General features: G+C 42.2%; 1 pseudogene; it reads left to right on the top strand.

Annotated features, from left to right (window-relative positions):
- The first annotated feature begins 4,207 nt into the window (after positions 1 to 4,207).
- LOC128577185 (kelch-like protein 12) lies at positions 4,208 to 6,529 on the top strand (annotated as a pseudogene).
- The last annotated feature ends 1,388 nt before the right edge of the window (positions 6,530 to 7,917 follow it).

A 7,917-nucleotide genomic window follows, 5' to 3' on the forward strand; every position in this document is an offset into this window, starting at 1 on the left:
TTGCAGTTTTCATTGTTGTTTAGCTGGCCCAGGCTGGGTTCGAACCCCCAAGCCTCGGCGCATGTGACCAGCACCCTACTCACTAAGCTATGGGTGCTAAGCCCACAAATGTTCTTAATGGAATCTATATTGGCATCTAGAATGAGTCCTTTCTGGGAGATTTTCAATTTATTTTTCCCATATTCATCAGAGGAATCACTATCCCTGGCAGCTATAGCCTTATGAAGTATATTTCTTTTCTTTTCTTGTTTTTTTTTTTGTTGTTGCAGTTTGGCCGTGGCTGGTTTCGAAACCCCCACCCTTGGTATATGGGGCCAGTGCCCTACTCACTGAGCCACAGGTGCCACTCCAAATTACTCCTTGATCTGTGGGCTTACAGAATGGATATTATGTTAGTAGGAATGAAAACAACATTAACTTCGTACATTTCTGTGAGAGCTGTGGGGGTGACCAGGTGCCTTATAAATGAGCAATACATATATTTTTGAGACAGAGTCTCACTTTGTTGCTCTTGGCAGAGTGCCATGGCGTCAAAACTCAGAAAAACCTCAAACTCTTGGGCTTAAGCGATTCTCTTGCCTCAGCCTCCCAAGTAGCAGGGACTACAGGCACCCACCACAATGCCCAGCTATTTATTTTTTATTATTAAATCATAGCTGTGCACATTAATGCGATCATGGGGCACCATACACTGGTTTTATAGACCATTTGACACATTTTCATCACACTGGTTAACATAGCCTTCCTGGCATTTTCTTAGTTATTGTGTTAAGACATTTATATTCTACATTTACAAAGTTTCACATGTACCCTTGTAAGATGCACCACAGGTGTAATCCCACCAATCACCCTCCATCTACCCATCTACCCCTCCCTCCCCTCCCTCTCCCCCTTCTCCATATTGTTAGGTTATAACTAGGTTATAGCTTTCATGTGAAAGCCAAAAATTAGTTTCATAGTAGGGCTGAGTACATTGGATACTTTTTCTTCCATTCTTGAGATACTTTACTAAGAAGAATATGTTCCAGCTCCATCCATGTAGACATGAAAGAGGTAAAGTCTCCATCTTTCTTTAAGTCTGCATAATATTCCATGGTGTACATATACCACAATTTATTAATCCATTCGTGGATCTATGGGCACTTGGGGCTTTTCCATGACTTAGCAATTATGAAATGGGCTGCAATAAACATTCTGGTACAAATATCTTTAATATGATGTGATTTATGGTCTTCTGGGTATATACCTAGGAGAGGAATTATAGGATTAAATGGCAGATCTATTTTTAGATCTCTAAGTTTTCTCCAAACATCTTTCCAAAAGGAGTCTATTAATATGAATTGCCACCAGCAGTGTAGAAGTGTTCCCTTTTCTCCACATCCATGCCAACATCTCTGGTCTTGGGATTTTGTGATATGGGCTAATCTTACTGGAGTTAGATGATATCTCAAAGTAGTTTTGATTTGCATTTCTCTGATGATTAAAGATGATGAGCATTTTTTCATTTCTGTAGGCCGGTGCGCCTGTCTTCTTCAGAGAAGTTTCTCTTCAAGTCCCTTGCCCAGCCTGTGAAGGGATCACTTGTTCTTTTTTTGCTTATACATTTGAGTTCTCTGTGGATTCTGGTTATTAAACCTTTGTTTAATAACCTTTGCTGGAGACATAACCTGCAACTATGTTATCCCATTCTGAGGGCTGTTTGCTTGCTTTACTTACTGTGTCCTTGGCTGTGCAGAAGCTTTTTAGTTTGATCAGGTCCCAGTAGTGTATTTTTGAAGTTGCTTCAATTGCCCACGGGGTCCTCCTCATAAAATACTCGCCGAGACTGATTTCTTCAATGGTTTTCCCGGTACTCTCTTCTAGTATTTTTATAGTTTCATGACTTAAGTTTAAATTTTTAATCCATTCTGAGGGCTGTCTGCTTGCTCTGCTTACTGTGTTCTTAGCTGTGCAGAAGCTTTTTAGTTTGATCAAGTCCCAGTAGTGTATTTTTGAAGCTGCTTCAATTGCCTGGGGGGTTCTCCTCATGAAATACTCACCCAGACTAATTTCTTCAAGGGTTTTCCCTGCATTCTCCTCTAGTATTTTTATAGTTTCATGTCTTAAGTTTAAATCTTTAATCCAATGAGAGTCTATCTTAGTTAATGGTGAAAGGTGTGGGTCCAATTTCAGTCTTCTGCAGGTTGCCAGCCAGTTCACCCAGCACCATTTGTTAAATAGGGAATCTTTTCCCCACTGAATGTTTTTAATTGGCTTGTCAAAAATCAAATAGCGGTAAGTAGCTGGATTCATCTCTTGGTTCTCTAAAAAAGCCCAAGTGCCCATCGATCCATGAATGGATTAATAAATTGTGGTATATGTATACCATGGAATACTATGCAGCCTTAAAGAAAGATGGAGACTTTACCTCTTTCATGTTTACATGGATGGAGCTGGAACATATTCTTCTTAGTAAAGTATCCCAAGAATGGAAGAAAAAATACCCAATGTACACAGCCCTACTATGAAACTAATTTGGGACTCTCACATGAAAGCTATAACCCAGCTACAACTTAACAATAGGGGGAAGTGGGAAAGGGGGGGGTGGGTAGAGGGAGGGGAATCGGTGGAATCACACCTGTGGTGCATATTACAGGGGTATTTGCGAAACTTGGTAAATGTAGAATGTAAATGTTTTGGCACAGTAACTGAGATAACGCCGGAAAGGCTATGTTAACCACTGTGATAAAAATGTGTCAAATGGTTTATGAAGTGAGTGTATGATGCCCCATAATCATATCATTGTATACAGTTATGATTTAATAAAAAATATTAAAAAAAAATAAAATAATAAAATAAAATTAAAAAAAAATAAAATAAATTTTTAATCCAGTTAGAGTCTATCTTAGTTAATGGTGAAAGGTGTGGGTCCAGTTTCAGTGAACTTCTACAGGTTGCCAGCCAGTTCACCCAGCACCATTTGTTAAATAGGGAATCTTTTCCCCACTGAATGTGTTTAATTGGCTTGTCAAAGATCAAATAATGGCAAGGAGCTGGATTCATCTCTTGGTTCTCTATTCTGTTCCAGACATCTACTTCTCTGTTTTTGCACCAGTACCACCCTGTTTTGATCACTATAGATTTGTAGTATAGTCTGAGGTCTGGTAGCATGATTCCTCCTGGTTTGCTTTTATTTCTTCTGAGTAATGTCTTGGCTATTCGAGGTTTTTTCTGATTCCATATAAAACGAAATATTATTATTATTATTTTTTTTTTGTAGAGACAGAGTCTCACTTTATGGCCCTCGGTAGAGTGCCGTGGCCTCATACAGCTCACAGCAACCTCCAACTCCTGGGCTTAAGCGATTCTCTTGCCTCAGCCTCCCGAGTAGCTGGGACTACAGGCGCCTGCCACAACGCCCGGCTATTTTTTGGTTGCAGTTTGGCTGGGGCCGGGTTTGAACCCCTCACCCTTGGTATATGGGGCCGGCGCCTTACCGACTGAGCCACAGGTGCTGCATGACGAAGTATTATTTTTTCAAGATCTTTAAAGTATGACAGTGGAGCTTTAATAGGGATTGCACTAAAATTGTATATTGCTTTGGGTAGTATGGACATTTTAACAATGTTGATTCTTCCTAGCCATGAGCATGGTATATTTTTCTACTTGTTAATATTTTCAGCTATTTCTTTTCTTAGAGTTTCATAGTTCTCTTCATAGAGATCTTTCACGTCCTTTGTTAGATAAACTTCCAAATATTTCATCTTCTTTGGCACTACCGCAAATAGAATAGAATCCTTAACTGTTTTTTCCGCTTGACTATTGTTGGTATATATAAAGGCTACCAATTTATGAATGTTGATTTTGTAACCTGAGATGCTGCTGTATTCCTTGATCACTTCTGAGAGTTTTGTAGTAGAATCCCTAGTGTTTTCCAGATATATGGTCATATCTTCTGCGAAGAGTGAAAGTTTGATTTCTTTTGACCCTATATGGATACCCTTGATCTCCTTTTCTTCCCTAATTGCCATTGCTAAAACTTCCATTACAATGTTAAAGAGCAATGGAGACAATGGGCAGCCTTGTCTGGTTTCTGATCTGAGTGGAAATGATTTCAATTTAACTCCATTCAATATGATATTGGCTGTGGGTTTGCTGTAGATGACTTCTATCAGTTTAAGAAATGTCCCTTCCGAGAATACCCAGGACCACTGGGACGGCTCCAGAGCCTCTGGGTCAGGGCCGCGGTGGCGCTTTGGCTCCTCCTGAGCCGCCTGCTGGCCCCACGCCCCACCCCATCCCCACGGGCTGGGGACGGGCCGGTGGGGCTGGCTGGGCCTGGGAACTGAGTTGTGGAATCCAAAGACCCCTTTTTTCTTTCTCCATATCACTTGATGGGAGACATTATGGCCCCCAAAGACATAATGACAAATACTCATGCTAAATCCATCCTCAACTCAATGAACTCGCTCAGGAAGAGCAATACCCTCTGTGATGTGACTTTGACGGTAGAGCAGAAAGATTTCCCTGCTCATTGGATTGTGCTGGCTGCCTGTAGCGACTACTTCTGTGCAATGTTCACTAGTGAGCTTTCAGAGAAGGGGAAACCTTATGTTGATATTCAAGGTTTAACTGCCTCTACCATGGAAATTCTGTTAGACTTTGCGTACACAGAAACAGTACATGTGACGGTAGAAAATGTACAAGAACTGCTTCCTGCAGCCTGTCTGCTTCAGCTGAAAGGTGTGATGCAAGCCTGCTGTGAGTTCTTAGAAAGTCAGTTGGACCCTTCTAATTGCCTGGGTATCATGAATTTTGCTGAAACCCACAATTGTGTTGACCTGATGCAAGCAGCTGAGGTTTTTAGCCAGAAGCACTTTCCTGAAGTGGTGCAGCATGAAGAGTTCATTCTTCTAAGTCAAGGAGAGGTGGAAAAGCTAATCAAGTGTGATGAAATTCAGGTAGATTCTGAAGAACCAGTCTTTGAGGCTGTCATCAACTGGGTGAAGCATGCCAAGAAGGAGCGAGAAGAATACTTACCTGACCTGCTACAGTATGTGTGGATGCCCCTGATGATGCCCAGGTACATCACAGATGTGATAGATGCTGAGCCTTTTATCCGCTGTAGTTTATAGTGCAGGGATCTAGTTGATGAAGCAAGGAAGTTTCATCTGAGGCCTGAACTTCGGAGTCAGATGCAGGGCCCTAGGACAAGGGCTCGTCTAGGAGCCAGTGAAGTGCTTCTGGTGGTTGGGGGCTTTGGAAGCCAGCAGTCTCCCATCGATGTGGTAGAAAATATGACCCCAAGACTCAGGAGTGGAACTTCTTGCCAAGCATCACTCGTAAGAGACGTTATGTGGCCTCAGTGTCCCTGCATGATCGGATCTATGTAATTGGTGTCTATTATGGCCGCTCCTGCCTCAGTTCAGTGGAATGTCTGGACTACACAGCAGAGAGGATGGGGTCTGGTATTCTGTGGCCCCTGTGAATGTCCGATGAGGCCTTGCAGGAGCTACAACCCTGGGAGATATGATCTATGTCTCTGGAGGCTTTGATGGAAGCAGGTGCCATATCAGTATGGAGCGATATGACCCAAATATTGACCAGTGAAGCATTCTGGGAGATATGCAGACAGCCAGAGAAGGCACTGGACTAGTAGTGGCCAGCAGTGTGATCTACTATCTAGGTGGATATGATGGCTTGAATATCTTAAATTCAGTTTAGAAATATGATCCTCATACAGGACACTGGACCAATGTTACGCCAATGGCCACCAAGCATTCTGGTGCAGGAGTAGCCCTGCTGAATGACCATATTTATATGGCGGGGGGATTTGATGGTACAGCCCACCTTTCTTCTGTTGACGCGTACAACATTCGCACTGATTCTTGGACAAATGTTACTGGTATGACCACTCCACGATGCTATGTAGGGGCCACAGTGCTTCGGGGAAGACTCTATGCAATTGCAGGATATGATGGTAATTCCCTGCTGAGTAGTATTGAGTGCTATGACCCTGTCATCGACAGCTGGGAAGTAGCGACATCCATGGGAACCCAGCGTTGTGATGCTGGTGTGTGTGTTCTCCGAGAGAAGTGACCATTGATGGAACACCATCCAGAGCTAGTGACCAGTCCAAGGGATAGTTTGTGGGAGAATCAAGGATCCCTTCCAGAATGTTTGTTTCTCACGCTGTGCACAGGGTGATTACAGGCACCAGTGCAGTGATGATTGTACTTATTTGACATACACTCCCCTTTGTGCCGGTGGTCCTTCTTGAGAAGGGTGGGTAACAAACAGATACCCAAGGGAAGAGAACGCACACTGAATGGATGTCAGAAACCAGATCACCTCTCCCTCTGGTTTGGAGATCACTTTCTTGTCGTTTGTAACTACCATGTGCTTGGGAGACTATATAAACGTTATGCCTCATATATTGCAGAGAACTAAGGTAAGTATGGCCTGCTAGATGTGGGAAGTATCCAGGCTAGATAATTAGAAGGATACCAACTTGAATAAACTTGGTAAAATCCAAGTCTTTCTTTTTCCCTAGGAATAAATACTGTAATCTACAGGTAGGTAGGGCAAAGCACTTGCGTTCTGGAAAAAAACAAAAGGGAGAGCCCTATCTAAACTTTGGGGGTTGGGGGAGAGATTTACGTGACACTACCTTGGGGGAGGTGGGGGACAGGTTTGGTATATAAGAACAAGGTTGGAGTAAGTAAAAGTAATCGAATTTAATGGAATGTGAGTGTACCTAGAACACCACTGAAGTATAACCTGCAAGACTGAGTGCTGTGCATCTACAGACTCTTCGCACTGGAGACTGAGGAAATAACAGTGAACAAATGTTGGGATGGGAGGAGATGGCATAAATGTGAGAGTTCAGTATACCTGATGTTGAAGTACCTGTGATCTTACAATCTTCTCATTCCCTGCCAGGGCTCTTCTAGTCATGGCAATGTTTGCTTTAAATGGGTAAAAGACTTAATTTTGTTGAATCAAATACTACTACACTATTACTGTTACACTTCCACACTATTTATTTGGGGATGGGTGGGGATGGCAGCAGCCTAGTAGAGCAGCTACCTGATTAACGCCCCATTCGTTTAAGGGCACACTTCTGCTAAGGAGTGTTCTTTTTTTGTTGTTTGTTTAATTTTGAGACAACAGTTTCATTTTGTCACTTTCGGTAGAGTGCTGCGGTGTCACAGCTCACAGCAACCTCCAGCTCTTGGGCTTAGGTGATTCTCTTGCCTCAGCCTCCTGAGTAGCTGGGACTACAGGCACCCGCCACAATGCCCGGCTATTTTTTTTTTCTTTTGTTGCAGTTTGGCCGGGGCCGGGTTGGAACCTGTCACCCTCGGTATGTGGGACTGGTGCCCTACTCACTGAGCCACAGGCGCTGCCCTACTGGATTTTACTGCTGCGTTTGGTACTTTAGTCTTTCTCCTGCTATAACTTTCCCTTAGCTGTCCTTAGAGTAGATTTTATTCATCTCAGGACAGAATAATCAATGACAAACAAAATAATTTAGTTAGTCCCAGTATGTCTGCTATCAACATTTCTGAGCTACCATTCAAGGATCATCTGTGTCATGGAGTGAAATTCTTGTTTTATGGGTATTGGGAGTATGGGGATATGATAACCTAAACAAGAATGCACGTTCCGTTTGCTCTGAAATTCCATTTTTTCTTCTTTCCCTGAATTGTATTGACCTACAGAGTTAATTTCCTTCGTATTTTTTAAAGAAAATATTAAAAATCAATTGTCTCAAAAAACAAAAAAAAGAAATGTCCCTTCTATACCAATTTTCTTAAGTGTTCTGATCATGAAGCGATACTGGATATTATCAAAAGCTTTTATTGCATCAATTGAGAGAATCATATGGTCTTTGTTCTTTAATTTGTTTATGTGCTGAATTATACTTATTAATTT

The sequence above is a fragment of the Nycticebus coucang genome, chromosome X (assembly GCF_027406575.1).
Source record: "Nycticebus coucang isolate mNycCou1 chromosome X, mNycCou1.pri, whole genome shotgun sequence".
NCBI lineage: Eukaryota > Metazoa > Chordata > Mammalia > Primates > Lorisidae > Nycticebus > Nycticebus coucang.